Source organism: Phyllopteryx taeniolatus, chromosome 11, assembly GCF_024500385.1.
Source record: "Phyllopteryx taeniolatus isolate TA_2022b chromosome 11, UOR_Ptae_1.2, whole genome shotgun sequence".
NCBI lineage: Eukaryota > Metazoa > Chordata > Actinopteri > Syngnathiformes > Syngnathidae > Phyllopteryx > Phyllopteryx taeniolatus.
In genome coordinates this window covers 28,249,231-28,267,361 of record NC_084512.1, presented here as the reverse complement: position 1 = coordinate 28,267,361, position 18,131 = coordinate 28,249,231, and the positions used below count along the sequence as shown (strand labels likewise).

At 40.6% G+C, this 18,131-nt stretch overlaps 1 long non-coding RNA gene across 1 annotated transcript; it reads right to left on the bottom strand.

The window, feature by feature from the left end:
* Positions 1 to 537: 537 nt before the first annotated feature.
* LOC133485483 (uncharacterized) lies at positions 538 to 9,104 on the bottom strand. The gene is made up of 3 exons (XR_009790705.1): positions 8,854 to 9,104; positions 5,453 to 5,545; positions 538 to 1,051 (listed from the first exon to the last, which is right to left on the bottom strand). It is a non-coding gene; the product is annotated as an uncharacterized LOC133485483 (long non-coding RNA).
* Between the last annotated feature and the right edge of the window lie 9,027 nt (positions 9,105 to 18,131).

Here is an 18,131-nt window from a genome sequence, read left to right as displayed (position 1 = left end):
CAAATTTAACAAGAAGAAAAAAACTATATTGGCTTTGGAGACATGAACAGTCGTATATCGATGCAATTGTCACGCAAATAAGCTTTTTTATTCAAGCTGCTCGGCTATTATCTGTTGCTGAACTCTGAAAGAATACAAAAGAAAACATTGGACGGGTAGTTGTACGTTGTCGTCCTAATTGAAATAAGTTTAGCTCGTCAAGACAGCGCGTGATATGTGTTTCACTTAAACGTTCAAATATTGGACCCCAAATTTCACCTTCATCTTTGGACGAGTCTTTTCCCTGCTGGCGTCTTTGTCGTCTTTTTTTTTTTTTTTTTTCCTCTCCTTTCTTTCGGCTTTCTCCTTGTCTTCCCCTGACAGTTTGCGCTGGTCACGGAATTCGGGCGAGTGGGCGACTGACCCGTGTCCACGGACAGACACCGACTGTTTCCCGCCTTCATTAGTAAGAGGCTGACGCCGCCGGTAACCATGGCAACCAGCATAGAACCACTCACAAGACAAACACACAATATATATATTATATGCTGTATTTTGTGTGTGTGTGTGTGTTTTGCGGGCGGCGCTGGGTGCGTTTCTTCCGCGTTAATTAGCCCCCACATTTTGTGTGGGCACACTGATCGTCATCTTTGATGGTCGTTAGCGGCGACTATCAAAGTGCCGGCGCTCGAGAGGGACGCTTGCTTGCTTGCTGACGTACACAAAAGCATATTTTTTTTTTCAAATCATGGAAACTTAACTTTTCTTTTTGAAAAATAAGAACACCGTTTAGTCTTCCCTCTTATTATTTCTCATTTGTGGTGGATCTCTCAGCTCAACAATTTCAGGCCACTTGAATGCTAATTTATGCTAATTGATCCACAAGGTTAAGCAGAGACATTCAAACGGGTGCACCTGCACACATGCTAATATGAAATGTTATCGGTTTCATCATTGCTAATAACCTTTTCTTTTACTCCATCACTTTTCCCCACATTTCGTCGTCGGCTTCACACCTCCGCCTTTCGCCGTTGTTCTTGAGCCGACAGACTGAAGTCACGTCTTGTGTATTCTAAATAAAACCAACCGCGGCGATTTAAGGTTAGAGGTACAAAAAGACACAGAAACCAGTGATACAATATCAATATGACATTTTCCATTAAAGTGCCAAAGGTTCATCAGCAAATTTCAAGGTTGTGTGTCGTTCATTTTCAACCCATTTTGCAAAGATTTCAACCAGCTTTTTCCCCAATATAACAACATGGTTTTATGGGGTGTTGTGTATACAATTTGGGGGGGGAAAGAAAATCATTGCTTCCATTTTGGAAAGAGGCTGTAACTTAACCAAATGTGGAGACCAAGTGAAGCGCTGTGAATACTTTCTGGATGTAGCGTATCATAATGAATGATGTACCCGAGACGAGCTCGTGGTGAAATTGGATGCAAATGCATTTCTGTGAAAGACAACAATACTCATTCGATGAAAGAAGTGTCGATTACCAAGCTGGCGCACAATATCTGTGTAAGGGGCTGTTTGAACCATGTTGCTGTCCACTGGCGAGCATCTCATCAAGCACGTGTCAAATTTGATGCATCTTTAGTGACTCATTTCCCCCCAAAATGTTGCTCACATTTAAACTGTGTGCCATCAGGGCCATTGGAGTGATGTCAAAAACAGTGCTGAGCAACTGCGGAATTTGGGGATTGCGGTAGTCGTATTTTACTTTTATGTCTTCACAACTGAAGTGTTCCCAGGTGTCTGCATTCAAGCTCTTTGATATTCTTGGGTCAAAAAGAATTACAGAACACCTAACAATCCACAACATATCTTAAACAAATGCAGAGTGCAGCGTTTGTTACCGTGACAACCGCCTTTGCGACGAAGCGAGGGCCACAGCAGTGTTGCAAACTTTGTTGCTATACGTAGAGACGTTTTCTTTTGCCGTTTTTAGCCCGATTATCAAACGTGGCCATTCACAATGGCATGCAATTATGAAAGCGCATAATCCTAATAAATAATCACCGACGACGCTGTCCAACTTCAACAAAATAGCAGGGCTAACAATATCGAGTTAGACTTAGCACTGTCAAAAAGCTAACATTAGTCGGATGAACTATTCGTAATGGTCTTACTATAACACTCAACGTTATTGGTTTGAAGTTTTACTTTTTGGGGGAATGTACAATCAACAAAAAAAACAAAAATCAAAAAGAGGCGATAAACAAGCAGAAATGTTGCTAATTCCGGATCACTACTGAGTCCTCTCTCCTTCTGTTTGCTCGTCTTTCGTCCCAGTTGATAACAAACAAGGGATGGACTTTGTTTTTTTTTTGTCAGCAGTAGATATTCCAAAATAGTCAAAGCTCCAGAAGCCCAAGCGAACAGGTCAGCATGAGGGTGCCGGTGTGCGTCGTGACCAGAATGTGCCCGACAGTGTATGGCCACAAATGACCAACACCTCATTGGTCACGCCTTCTGTCTCTGATAGGTTAATCTGACTCGGCGATGGTGATTCCCCCCAAAAATGATTAAAAAACAACAACAACAAAAAACTTCAAACTCCCCTTTGTTGCTAACTATATTAGTACTATGAAGTCAGACCTGCCTGTACTTGTGTATTGTGAAAACCGAAACAAAATGATAACAAACCACAGTGGGCAACCGCAATATAGCGGCTGTTCCCCGAAATCGATTTCATATAATGTAAATTAGTGTTTCATGTAATATTAATTTAAATGTAAATAACAATGACGTCCCAATCGGTCCAAATTGAGAATTCGACGGCGTGAATTGACCCCAGCCCCTCCTTCGCTATTTAAAATATAATATAAACACGCGTCTTGTTGATGCCCCACAAAAGGTGATTAAAATATCCAAAGAATGGTAATAAAGCATCCTTGTAAACATGTGCCACATAATTACACATCACTAAGAGCCCCAAGCTTTAATTTACTTGCAAGAAAGAAGTGGAAAGTCACACTTTAACGGTTTAACGAGATGCGCAGTGACCTCTGCGCTCTCCCGGCGGGCTCATCAGGGGGGTCTCCAGAGACTCATTGAGCATTGCCGGACCTCCGTGACGCCAACTTAGCGACAACAATGTCTGCTTAATGGTCCAAAAAGAGCAACATGTTAACACGTTACTGACAGCAGGCCTGTCCAAACTTGTCATACCATGTAGAGAAAATTAGAAGTATTCAAATTATTTAATTGTTATACATACAGTGCCTCAGAAATGTCCTTATTTTTGAAAGAAATATAAAAAAAAAATTTTTTTCAATGAAGATAACAGTAATACAGTCTAGGAAATGTTAATCTGGTTAAAAAGCTTTTCAAAATAGGGACATTTCCAAGTGACCCCACACTTACACGCACATTTTAACAAATATCCATTTTATTGAAACAAGTACACTAAAAGGAACTACTTAATTACTGTTATCTGTAAAGAAAAAATATTATTTCTGTGGAATTGCTGGGGGGGAAAAAAAAAAGAAAACTTGGAAACTGGAAAAAAAAAAGTTTCAAAAGGTTGTTCAAACATGTAAGTCATTTGCTTTTTTAATAAAAAAACAACAACAACAATCGACTAAAATCAAAAATTGTTGAAAAACAATTCACTTAACTTTACCATTTATGTTCATCGAAGAATGATGCAACAATAAAGAAACGAGACTGTGCTTTTTCTTTGAGTGCCAAAATGATTTATACATACAAATCTAAGCCAATGTATAAGCACAATCTACTATTTAACTTGTGCGATTGTAAATAAACATAAATAAATCAAGTGTGGCTGATAGAAGCAAGCCAAAGCCAAAAGGCCAAAGGCCAAAAGGCCAAAGGCCAAAGGCCAAAGCTTGCTTTGCTAAGTGTGGCTGATAGAAGCCTCGGGGGAGGCCCGGTTTTCCTGAGCGTCCTCGTTTGTCGGCAGCTGCCTTCAGACACCCGACCTTTGACCCGCTGGCCGTCCGCCATGACACATTGTTTGGGGAAGAGATTGACCCCTGAACGGACGTGCCAAAGAGATGAGCGCGTGCTTACGCTATCGTGGGGACAATGTTTCTTTTCAGACCTTGTGGAAACACTGTTATAAACAAAACAAAAGATTTACACCGGCTTACAATCTATGGAACATTTTTTGGGGAAAATGTTTTTCTCAAATAAAATAGCAGTTATTTTATCAAATGACTATTTAAAGCGTGACTTTTTAACACTTTATTTTTTTTTTGCTCCATTCAGCATAAAAACTATTTCATCAGCATCAGCACTAAAAAAAATGAAAACGTCTCCAGCCTTTGAAAACACGCGAGCAAGTGTGTGTGTGTGTGTGTGTGCGCGCGCGCGCTTTTAGATGTCATTGCCCAAAAGATTGGTTGCTCTGCTTTTCCTTGTCTGACGTTCTTTTTTTCGTGGAGTCGTGTCTAAATGTGATGTGACGAAAGCCTTCACATCCATGGTGATGAATGACGGCCTGGTCGGCAGTTAAGTTCACGGCGCGTACAGACTAACAATTCGCTGGTTGCCAGACTTGCCTGCCATAGGTGAAATCTACGATTTTGAGAGACAATATATATATTAAAAAAAAACAAAAAAACAAACAAAAAAAAAAACTTTTATTTATTGCTCCCAGTTGAAGTTTAGCGTCAGAGAATTAAATGTGAAAACCAAAATGTTCGCCCAACAATTTTAATAACAAAAGTCTGATAGCTTAAAGCTAACGTATAACGTGAAATGTCACAGACAGGCGGACGGAAATTAGCCATGTCTCGGTAATTCTAAGGCTTCAAACAACTGCTAATTTAACACTCATGGAGCAGCAACACATACAAACAGAGCATACAGCAATACTCCCTATTTTCTCTCTGCTCTGTGGGAACGACGTCTATTACTGGACCGTAGTTGGTGATCTCTTCTTCTTGTCCTAATTACACTACAATTCTTCCAATACAGCTCAGTGCTGCCCAGCATGTTGTGGCACAACGTGGTACTGCCGCCAAGGCACGCATCTCTAATTTCGGGCTTGCCTTTATACTGAAAAGCTGCAAATGATGAACCGTGATACAGTACAGCAGGGGGTTCACAAATATTCTTTTTTTTTTTTTGTTTCTATATACTTTATCGTACCGCATTTGCTCGCTGCTCTGTCAGAAGGGAAAATGGAATGTTATCATGAGGCATTAGAAGTGTTTAAAGTCCAGGCAGAATGTCATCTTCGCTGCTAGCGGATTGGCTGATAACCTTTCAGCCTGCAGCCTGATAGCAGACTCTTCTCTCTTCAGCACTTACTCGCAGGCAAATGTTCAATCTCCCACTTTAGGAGACATGGGAAGGCAAAAAGCCCGACAAAAGGACACTCCCGACCAGGTGGAGCGCAGAGACGGGGAATGTCGTTTTTAACAGACGTGACGAGAATGTCAAAGCTCATTTCATCATTTTAAGTAGAATGTCAATATGAGAAGGTTATGTAAGACTCACTTGGTTAATGAAATCATATTGTGTCATGTTGTTCCACTCCAGTCCTGTAGATGGCAGTACATTTTTTGCACTACAGCTGCATCTGCGAGTGGACTGTAACGACCAAACATGAAAGTAAGTTTTCCCCTAGTTACAATCCTAGACAACTGCAACTTTCTTGACTCTGTGGATTATTTTTAATACTTGTATTTACATATTTCCAAAGTGCATAGAACTTGAGTATGTATCAGACAACATGTACCTGCCAAATGAACCAGACTATGGTTCAAGTCATATATTGAGCATGTGACAAACTTTATTGAAATAGGTAACCGTGTCTCAGAGCAAATGGCTATGACCTGTGGCGTTCCCCAGAGGTCAATCCTGACACCCTTTTTGTTCAATCTGTACATGCATACACGTAGCTATAAAGTGTCCTACCGGAACTATGAGATGACAGCCAGATCTACGTGTCACTGACGGCAATGTTCACACATGCGCGCTGGCTCAAATGCAGTAATCTTTTCGATCGCTCCGCTCGACAGTTATTTATTTGTGAGACAGTCAAAGACATTCATGGCATGCACTGGCATATGCGCACGCTCATTGCACGCATCATATCATTGATCGCTGGCTCCTCTCGTTCATTAGAAGCATCAGCATGCGCAATAGAAATCATCTCAACGGCAGAAAAAAAAAAATAATCCACAATGTCCCCAAAAATTCCATGACATGCTCACGAGTACGTGCATACGTACAAGTATTCATATGATTAATGTGATTTACAACAACTGCCACTGTGCACAATAGAAATAAGCACAACAACTAGAAGTAATCCACAGAGACAAAAAAACGTCCTGAACATGTGAGCACAACATAAGTGTGTCATCCAATCATTGAGGGATAATTCCTTGCCAGTTATTCGTGATAACTGCCACTTTGCACAAAGGAAATAAATAATAAGTCAACATAAAGTCTGTCACACCCACACACAATGTGTCAAGAAAAGTTAAGTTGTCTGTGTGCGATTCTGATTGAAAACACGCTTTTGAAAGATGTAAAATGGAACGTTTGAAAGGATCAAGTCTCACTGAGTGAAAGCTGAGGAGGCGCTGTCGCCATGGCAACAAGATTTCTATGTGCCCGCGTGTGTGAGTGCGTATGACCTCTGCTGTGTTGGCAAAGGTGACAGATAGGCGTGTGCTTTTGATTAATTTTCCATTTTAATCATTGGGCACAGAGAGACAAACTATAAATGAACATCATCGAAGAAACTTCATTATGCGTTTACCCGGAGGCTAATCGGCCAAAAGTCGCTGGCCGCTGGTCCAATCTTTATAAAAACCGTGTACATATCTTCATAAAACGAGTCTTGGGGCGTCCGCTAAAGCATTTTAAGACCACACCACAGACGGCGCCACAATTCACTTCTAAACGCATAGAAATGAAATAGTTGACTATGTATGCAAAATCACCGTCGGATTCGTGACACGTGCACAACGGCCAATTTTCTTCTCACTACCTCGCTTAAGTTAATGAAATGGCTCTCCAAGTACCAATTTAATGACCGACATTAGAATACAGGAGTGTGCTAGGGGGAACAAATAAAGCTCAAATGAAAAACTTCAAATTACTCGTAAATAAAGTCAGAATATTATAAGAACATGTTACAAAGTTGTGATATTATGTGGAAAAACAACATCCCAAGGTTTACAGGAATGAAATTGAAATATTATGAGAAAACCCAAAAATTATCTGAGACTAAAGACGGAATACTACAAGAAATATATATATATATATATATATATACATTAAAAAAAAAATCACAATTGACAAAAGAAAAGTCAAAATATTAGAAAAAAGAATCCAGCAATAAAGTCCATATATTACAAGTAAAAACATGAATTGCAGGTGAAAAAAACTCGACCAAACAATGATTCAGTGCAACTATATTGTACATAAAATTTTCTCTCAATCAAAGTTTAAAAACAAACAGTTCATAGAGATTGAACGTGTAACTGAACTGCACTTGGGCAGTGATTCATTTGCGTACCGCTAGAGGGAGCCCGTGTGCCACGAGTGGTCCTCGTGGCACACTTTGAGAATCGGAATTCATTCTAATTGACAAAGCTCGTGCCCGCCATTTTGCAATCTCCATAAACCATGAATCGAAACGAGATCGGCGCGATTTGAAGTTGCGAGCGATGGCCCCCAAAACTAAAAAGAAGAAATTTCACAACGGCAGAAATTCGTGTGAGGCGAAGAAAACGAGACTTTTTGGAAGCCTTTCAACCAGAGTGTAGATGACTCACCAAAAAGTGTCAAAGCAGCGTCACCTGAGGTTCGCATCTTGCCTCGGGTGAAGAAGAAGTGCTTTTTGTTATCAAGGCGGATGCAGAGAAAAAATGGACGAGAACCACCTGATCTCACTCCACAGAATGAGAAAATTGGAATCTTTTTTTTTGTCATTGCACCGGGTGCGGAAACTTACGGGAACAGAACGAGGGTGAAAGTAGTGACATTCATCCTATTTGAAGTTTTTAACATCTTGCTATGCACGAGTAAAGACGTTTTTTTTTTTTTTTTAATTTCACTTACATGCTCACCTTTCGTGTTGGACATGAAGTGTCAAATTCCAAATTCAAGATCGAAAGTATACAAATGGCGGAGACGTGTCGATTTCACGCTTATTGAGGAGTCAACACATTCCGAATTCCAGCTTTCGATGATGACTATTTTTCATTATTATTGATACATTGGACAGAAATGTGTGTTGAACGTTTCTGAAAGCTGATCAGTATTTGTGCGTACGCAGAGTACATTTCAAGTACAAACCTATTGATTTGCTTGTCAATTTTGGGTTTGTGTATGAGGCTCAATGTTTTTTTTTAACGAAAGGGCTTTCGCACCACAGAGAAATTGATCTGATTGGCTTAAACCGACTCGAGTCACCTCATATTTTCTACTGCATGTGGCGCACAAACGCAGACGTGTGCACGTCTGAAAATTCATTGCATCAGAAAATGTGGCTTGAAATTTCACAAAAACAATTCCATCTCAATGCGTTAAACAGCAGACTTTAACGGACTTATTTGCTTAAAACTGCTTAAATGGGTCGTACATTTGCGGAGTATGACTGCTAAAAACTCGCTGTAGCGGCTCAGGGCACAAACGCCGAACTTGAGCAAAATCGGTTGCACGCGATCATCGGTCCACTTTGAAACGTTTGGAAGCCAACAATGCTTTTGACAAACTTTGACTCATTTGCATCAAATTGCAACGGAGTCAGGTCCTTGGCGCACCATCGGTCGGAACACATTTATTCGTCTCGACCCATGAATGGCTTGGAATGTCACACATTTATAAACTTTGAAAATATTTCACAATTATACCCAACCAATCAGTGAAATGTCGCTCCTTACCTTTCCATGCTGAAAAATTGCTCACCACAATCCAAACATGAAGGTCATTTTAGCGCTGGAGATTCCTGTATATCCCTCCTAGATTCACAGCTAGTCCGCAAAGACTCCTGTACATTCCTCATCCAGTCGCGTACATACATTCAAGATCCCTACATACGCCTTTCTCCATTTTTAAAGTTCATTTGAACTTCTTCCTGCTTGCTCTCATTTCTTCTTCACTCTTCCAAGTGTCCACACTTCCGGTTTCCTGCTTTCACTTCCGGGGTCACCGGGCCATTAAGAATGCTCCTTAAATCCCGATTGATTGAATTTATACAAACACTAGCGCTTGTATATTTCATATTTCATTTTCCATGTTAATTTTTGTAAAGCACTTTGCGTTGCATTTTAATGTATGAAAAGTGCCATATAAATCAAATTTGATCTGACATTTTTATATTCCCAATATGTTCTTTATAGATTCCTTTATATTTCTTAGGAATTTATTTATTTATCAAAAATTCCTGCCCATCTCCCTACATATATATATATATATATATATATATCCCAAAGATTTCGCCATATGTCTCATTCATACGCTCCGTAGAATCCTGTGCTCATCTATTCCTGTATGCAGTTGTGATCATAAGTTTACACACCCTGGGAGAATTTTAAAGATGCGTACCATCAGGCTAAACATGTTCATTTTGTTTTTATGGGATTCAAATTAAACTGTAATGCATTTCAGAATAGCACAATCATTCAATAAAACATAGCAATAAAGAAAATAATGAGATTGTTCCCGTTCAGTCATCAGTCATGTTTTCCACACAAATTCTGCCAGGGGTGTAAATTTAGGAGCACAAAATCTTCCTCGATATTCCCTCCACCCACAGCCTGCATTTTTTTTTAGATAGCACATGCTGATTTTTAACCATAAATACCCTTTACAATATCCCAAAATGTAATCATTATTGTCAACAGATGTCAAATTGCTCCTTAAAATTGTATTTGTGACTTCCCCGTCACACATTCAGTCTTGAATGAATGTGAATTTAATCAACATCTTGTTTGACATAAAAAACAAGAAAAATACTCAGCCAGCCTCAAATATCAAGCTTGATTCAGTTGACATGGAAACAAACCAACTGTTGACTGCGGGAACCACCTTCAAGTTATTAATTACGCACGCACGCACACGCACGCTAATGAGATCCTGTGTGAGTGGAGGGTATTAGCATTAGCTCAGTGGGAAGGATCAACCTTCCTGAAGCCGGCAGATAAAGCCGGCGGTGGGCCGCTAATTCCTCGCTAACGCTCAGTTGGCCGTGCTGCAGGAGGTATTAAAAATAGACAACATACATGTGGGAGGCGCTGGATTAATCCACAAGACGATTGTCTTGTTCCCACTTGTTCTTCTATGATAGCATATTGACCTTTTCAATATATTAACTTTGCTTACCACCATCAAATTGTGTCAAGAGAAACGATAATGTGTATTTGTGTGTCAGCTATATGCTCGTGAAGCAAATCAGTTTTATTGTGACTTCTGTGAAAACACTGTGGTCAAAGAAGTGAGCCTTGTGGGACTCCACACAATGACGTACAAAGAACTGTATTCATTAAGCACATACACTAAGATTAAAGATTTATTCATGAACAACATGCACAAAGACATGGTATTAAAAGAGGAAGTGAATAGAATGCATTTTGCCTTTACTCGTTTTTATCGCATTTAATGCTAGCATTATCTTAGCATGTTGCCCCAACGCCAGTACTCCAGAGTCTCCTCTTGGATGAAATCAATATGTTTTTCTCCATTGTCTATGTTTTTGTCGGGCTGTCTGGTTTCGAGGTTTCATTTCATTTCGCGACTTTTAGCAACAAATTGTTCTAAGTTGAGCAACATAACCTGAAAATGAGTTGTCAACATGGTTACATCGTCAAACGTCTGCAGAAGCTCCCAAAGGATTCCCATTTTGACACGTGCTCTTTTAAGCGTTTTCAGCAGTGAAACACTCTGCAGTCGAGTTCGGAGACACGCCGGCGCGCTGTCAACTTCTCTTGTCGTGTCCCTGCTGTCGGCCGCCTGAAGCACAAAAAGACCTCCGACGCAAAACGCCCCCATTAAAACAGCCAACTGCAGACTTGAGTACAAATGCAAACACCACTGGAAGCTTTCGGACGCCACTTTAATGGCAGCGCACTGCTTTTTGAAAAAGTAGAAACACTCACATACGCACAGTTCAGACGAAGTTGTCAATCACAACACCGCCGCGGGGCTCGAGAAGAAAATCTTTAGTGGACTTTTGAGTGCATTAAATAAACATCAGTTCGTTTGTAAATATCAGCCTGCTGGGCAAAAAAAAAAATACTCTCTGAGGGAATTTACAGCAGTACTTCATGGTTTCCTCTCGACATTTTTTTCGTCTCTTAAAAAATAGATTCAATATTGACAAATGTCAAGGAAAATATTCAAGACAAAATACATTCAAGATTAATCAAAAAATATGTAAAATACATACAAATATTCTTTATCTGTTTTGTGCATTATTTTCTCAATAATAAAATCAATCATTATTTCGTAAAAAGTCAAACATCCAATATATAAGACAAAATAAAATGAGTAACAAATAAAAAAAGAATATTCTTGCTCTCTTTTGTGCATTAAATATTTTACCCCCCGAAAATGATTATATCATTGTACAAAGTAAAAAAAGAAATTCAATATATTCAATTCAAAATAAAATGAGTATTAAAAATACAAAACAAAAAATATTCATGTTTTTGTTCATTCAATGTTTTTCGAAAATAAAAGAAATAATACAAATATTCTCTATAAAATACATAATACAATATAAACTACACAAATTGTTTTTCTCATTATGTTCATAAAACATTTTTTCTAAAATAAAAAGTAAAACATTAAATCGCAAAATATCAATAAATAATACTTAATATAAAATATAAACCAAGTATTCCTAAATATTTCCTATAACAACGTAAGAAAATTGCAATAATTATAAGTCAAAGTAAAAATAAAATGTAAAGTAAATTAAAATAAAAAGTAAAAACAAAAGACTAATGAAAGTAATTGACTAAAAATATGTAAATTATTTGATACAAATATTAAATACAAAATACATAATTACATAATGAACACAAAACAAACACAATAACATTTCCATGATTTAAATTAGGAAACAAATACAGTAAAAATACAAACTATGACAAAAATTAAACAAATATTAAAACCAGAATAAAATGGTAACATTTTTATGACATAAAATATAACATTTTCAAATAATGGAAAATACAAAATATGAATACATGACATAAATATTAAATCCAGAATCAAATAATAAAGTAATTATGAAATAAACAAAATGTGTACAAAATAAAATAAATATTCAATTCAGCATTTTTTTATATTATGAGATAAAATACTAACATTCTTAAATCGTAAAACAGAATGCAAAATATGACAAAACCAGATTAAAATAGTTGGACTGCACAGCACAACAAAAGTCAGACAAAAGATTCGTGTAGTGAACCAATTCCTTGCGGGATGTCCATTCCCAAGGAGGCTGCACCTCCCTCAGCACCATCCCCACACGGGAAACTCACGCATTATTTAAAAAAAAAAAAAAAACCCAAAAAACAACAACAAACAATAAACACGTCTAGCTGCGGCTATCGAAAGACGCCCGCTCCCAGGGAGCATTCCATTCAGCCTCTCTTCAAGCAAATGAGACAAAACGAGGCTTTTTTGTTGTTGATGAAAAACAACTTCATAATGTCATAATCTCTCTCGTCCCCACGGAAGCAGAAAGAAGAAATAACCGACGAAGACGCTGCTGGCCACGCGAGGAAAGTGTTGAGGATTAGCAGGAAGTTGTTCTTCCCACAAGGACATTTGGACTTCAAACAAGCAGGAAGCCGCCACAGGAATCAAAACGCAAGAAAATCTCCTGACACGTTTGCAGACAAAAACCTCATTTGGGCTTTTCGTTCATTCGTTAAGCGACGTGCTTTGTTGTGCCGGGCGTCTTCCTCGCGGGATCGCCCCTCCCCGCACATCCTTCCTAATTATTCCTTGCTGTCCTCGAAGTGACCTTTGCGATCAGACTGGTGGTGCTTCCCTAACCACCCGCTCACGTGAATGCATCTCATTTGAATCCATTACATTACTGGGAGAAAATGTGTCATTAAATGACAGTTGAAAAATAGCGGCAAAATCGCTTTTTCTTTTTTCATATCTCTTCCTCCTTCCAATGCCATCGCTTGCGATTGGCTCTCTCCGGTCTTGTGCTATCGGGCTGTCGTCTCAAACATGACACATTTTTCCAAATATGACCTCAAAGCGCCACCTATTAGTTTGTCTGAGATTTTGAAAAGGTTCGACTCACGGTTCCACTTTTGAACACATAAAAGACATTTTGATGGAACATTTACTTATCTGGGTTGTCGTATGATATTGTCAAAAATTGTGCGCATTTGCCATTAGGTCAACATGGTATCATGTTTTCCACACGCTGTACACATGTAATTCAACAAACAATCTTGATGATGTCTTTACATTTCATCATGTTTTGTTATCATTTGATTATTTGCGTAAAAAAACCGTCACTCCTCTTTCAAACATCTGCCTTCCCTGCACATTTTTGTTTTGGTTTCTCTTGTGGACGGCGGAGTCTTGACCTGAGGAACAACAACAAACAACACGGCCAAGGAAGTCGAGCTCAAAGGTCAAAATGGGACGTAGATTTTCCGCGCCACCATTTCGTACCAGAGCTTCTCTGTTTTTTTTTCTTCTTCTTCTTCTTCTTCTTATATCTCAGGCCACAAAGCAAGGACCAAGGTCATATTGACGTGCCGCTGTTGCCAGGCAGCATGTCGGGGTCGTGGTCAGCACATGTGACTCGCAGTCGAGAAGTTCTGGGTTCGAATGTCACATTCCAAAAAACATGTTAGCGTGTTAGCTTCGTCGAAGACGAAATGGTCCCGGGAGGGGAATGCAAACGCTGTTTGTCTACATGTGCCTTCGCATTTACTGGCGACCAATTCATTGTTTGTCTTTACGCGCGACTGCTCGATGGTCTGGCGACCAGTCCGGGGTGTATCCCACTTCTCTCAGCAAAAGTCAGCAGCGATAGACTCCAACCCCTCAGGACGAGCGCTGTAGAAAACGAACGGTCTCCGTCACAGATTGTGTTAGCGTGAAATGCTAATGCTAATTCACATGAGCATGCGTGTGTGTGCGCGTGTGCGCGCAGAGTCCAATCAATGGCTTGCGTCTGGCTCTTATTTCAGCGGGAGTCCATCAAGGTCAGATGACTCACACACACACACACACACACACGCACTGAGGCGTAACCATGACAACCACACATCGACTTCATAAAGCGCCATTGCTTCGGACGACATTCCGCGCAAGGCCTTCTGTATAAAATGTGGTCGATTTGTCGGTGAGTTAACGTAACATAAGACCTTCTCTGCAGCGACATTTCAATTGAGGAAGTTGACTTTTCTTTTGTTGAAGTCAACTGGCCTTCCTTCACGCCAGCCAACGTGAGTCAATGTCTTGCTCGAGGACACTCGGGCGCGGGGATCCCACCTGCGACCTTCGCGGTCGGGAGACAAGCACTCGACCGCTTGAGGAAAGACGGCGTGAAGTCCGCACCCGAAGAGTCGCAGCGCCAAGAGACGAAGCGGAAAGCACAAAGCACTCGTCCACATTACGGAATATGCTCCCACGTTACTGAGGCAGCTCGCATTTGCTTTCCGCTCCGTGACGGAGCGTGTGAATGCTCTCCGAATGTCCGGTGCTCAGTTTTCACTGTGCCCCCAGTCTCCTAGCCAGTCATCTTTGTTTGTTTTTGTTAACTTGTGTCTGACAGAGTGCGCTTCTGCTCTTTGCCTGTAGGGTGCGCTGCGGCTAGTAAGGATTAGCGCTTCACGTCACGGCCGATTTCCCGCGCGCTGACGCTCGCCTCCGCTGACAGCCGCTGACTTTCCTGACGGCACTTTTTTGTTCGTTTGTTTTTTTAAACCTAATTTATTCAAAAAGCGTCGAGCCGAACGTTATTAAAACGAACACCAAAGGATAACAACGGCGTGCCCCAACTTCCGACACATTTCTTCAAAAAGCGATGAAAAGGAGGCAGATTTAATTACGCACAAGGTGACTGACTTGAACCAAATGTTTCATGGGGACAAACATTTCACTTTCCTTCTGCTTGGATGAGTTTGGGACCAAAACGGATTGCGATGACTCGGCGACATCCTGCCTGTCATTCACACAAACTCGCTAATTGTTATGATCACGAGCATAAGCACAATTCTGAGATTTTAAGCAGAGGGTTTTAAAGGATGTAAGAAAATGGGAGACTTCCCGTATCTTTTCTGGTGGGCGTACCCAGGATAGACACGTCTACCAAACTTCCATCCATGCATTTTCTGGACCGCTTCTCCTCACACGGGTCGCGGGCTGCTGGAGCCCATCCCAGCCATCTTCGGGCGGGAGGCGGGGTACACCCTGAACCGGTCGCCAGCCAATCGAGGTGCCCATAGCACATTCAAACAACCATTTGCGCTCACATTCTTCAATCAACCGAGCACGCATGTTTTTGGGATGTGGGAGGAAACCGGAGAAAAGCCACGCAGAACTTGCAAACTCCACACAGGCGGGGCCGGGATTTGAACCCCGGTCCCCACAACTGTGAGGCAGATGTGCTAACCAGTCGCCCACCGTGCCGGAGACTAGCAAACTTCATTTTGCTAAATCAAATAGGCTTTTGGGGCTGATATCTTTAGTCTTTAAAGGAGCCCTGGAAATGGCCGCCTCCCTGTGTCTTCTTGGGCATGTCGTCTTGAGACTTTTTTTTGGCGGGTCTCCTCATGATAGAGATGCCCGCCAAATTTGATGTTGCTCGAACAAACTAGCTTCCAGGGCTGAATTGTCAAAACATCGCAGGTGGCGACCAAATGTAACAATTTCCCCAAGATGAAAGCGCCTGCCACATAATTGATCAGAAAGTGTTCATGTTTGTATGGGGGTAAAAAAAAAGTCCAAATCTGTGACATACGGACGCCCTCCGAGGCGGCCGCCATCATTCCCGTGTGGCGTTGATCTGCTCGCTCGCGTGTGAGCGCACAGCTGTGTGTTCATGCGTGCGTTTGTTTGTGTGTCTTTGTCGTTAACCTTTGGACACGATACGTGATTCGATGGGCCGTCCTGACTAATTGATGTGCGACTCTAATATCATAAATTGCTTCAATAAAAACAATCCACACTCATTTTCTCGCGCAGATGACAGCCAAGTGTGATGGCACACGTTGGTCAAATGAGAATAATCTTCTGCGGATGATGAAATAAAACAACAGAAACAGAACAATTCTTTATTTTGGCTGCGTTCGTGTAAATAGAACACTTAAATCCCTTCAATATTGCTGGAATATTCTTCTGGAATGTTCCGCCAAGACAAACAAAACAGACCAGATGGTGACTATCACATATTATTGAGACTGATATTAAAGATTTTGCTTTGACAGCTATGCAATGGTGCCTTGCGATATGAGCGACTCCACATACGAGAGTCCCGAGATACGAGTCATGCCGATTTCTTTTTGCTTTGACTCGCGAGGGAAAATTCTCATTTCATAACAAGCGGCAGTTTGACAGACAATGAAAAATTCTTGTTCGTGCCACTTCCAGTTGGAGTCAAACAAAACATGGCGCAAAGACAATTTACAAGTTGTGTATTGAACGCAAACACAAAGCTTTGCCTTGTAAAAGTCAGTTTAGCTGAATGATAACGCAAAATGCAAAACGCCATAGACAGGCTAACGAATAGCATCGGTGCCACGGTGTTAACAAACAACCCTTTCAGCAACAGATATTTGTACACAAACAGTAGACAAGATAATGGGCCTGTCACGATCGAATCTTTTTGGAATCAATTATCCGATAGATATTTGAGTAATCGCCCCCCCACTCTTAAAATCACGTACTCTGTCGTTTTGGGCAAAGTTTATCAGTGGCCCAACACTGTGTACGTCTGCAATAAATGTCCGTATGGAACATCGGCTCCGGCGGTGCCAACATGCTTGCGGACGGAACTTTTTTTTTTCTTTTCTTTTTCTTTGAGGCAGAAATTCTGCGTCAACCTATTTTTGTCGTCAACTTAGCCTCGTTATTCCGTTGCCAGCACAAAGCAAAAAAATAGTTCATTTTTACGTTCATTTCAATGATGTCAAGAGTGTATGTTTTTTTTTTTAAAAAAAGGCTAATACGATAGATTGCTTTTTTTTGTTCTTAAAAACACATCACAAAAACGTTAGCAATTTCTCAGGAGCACAACAACAACGTATCGGATGCCGAAGCACGTCAAAGCCTCAGCTGCAGTTTCCCCTCGGGCGTGCGCAGCTGTCGATCATCTCGCCGCGAGTCAATCACACGACAGGCGATGACGGAAACGAGGAGGCAGAAAAACACAATACGCGCGTTTGGGAAGAAATGTGGGAAGAAAACTCCATTACGGCTGGAGAGGTGCATGCTGGGAAAATTGGCCTGACCTTTGGCAGTGGGAGGAGAAGAAGCAGGTTGGAGAAAGATGGACTGAGCGACGTCGTTGTTGACTTCTTGCCTTCGGGTTCTCGTCGGACACGTTCGGAAAGCACAAAGTTTTCGGAACACGGCGGCTGTGTTTGAAAATGTTCACCCATTGCATATTCACCATTTTTTTTTTTTTATAGTCTATAGTCCACTTTTTTATATAGTGGACTAAATATACTGAATACAAAAAATATAATATATTTTTGCTCCGATTCAACTTTGTGTGTTGTGTTGTAATTATGCATCTCAAAAGAATTTTTCATTTGACTGCTGAGTCCGCTATCAGTGTTGGGGAGTAACTAATTACAAAAAACGAGATTATGTCATTTGATTACAAAATTGATATGATATTGTGGACCTCTCATTCAAGTCTAAAGCAGTTTTGGAACACTACTAATTAGGGCGTACCGCATCGACGTCATCTTCCGTGAGAAATATTGAACAAATCAATCATTTACAATAGCATGCTTTTTAAAGACGTGTTTATTTGACAAATTGAATACAAACAAAGCACTTGATGTGCATGTCTGTTGTGATGTGTCACTCTACCGATATCCAAGATATTTCCGCGTCACAACTCACACCGAAAATCCAACAAAAGCCCTGAAACGGACAATTATTCAACCATCGTCGCTCACGACTTGGCAAGATGCGATGCTGGATACCAATTAGGGCAGCGCAT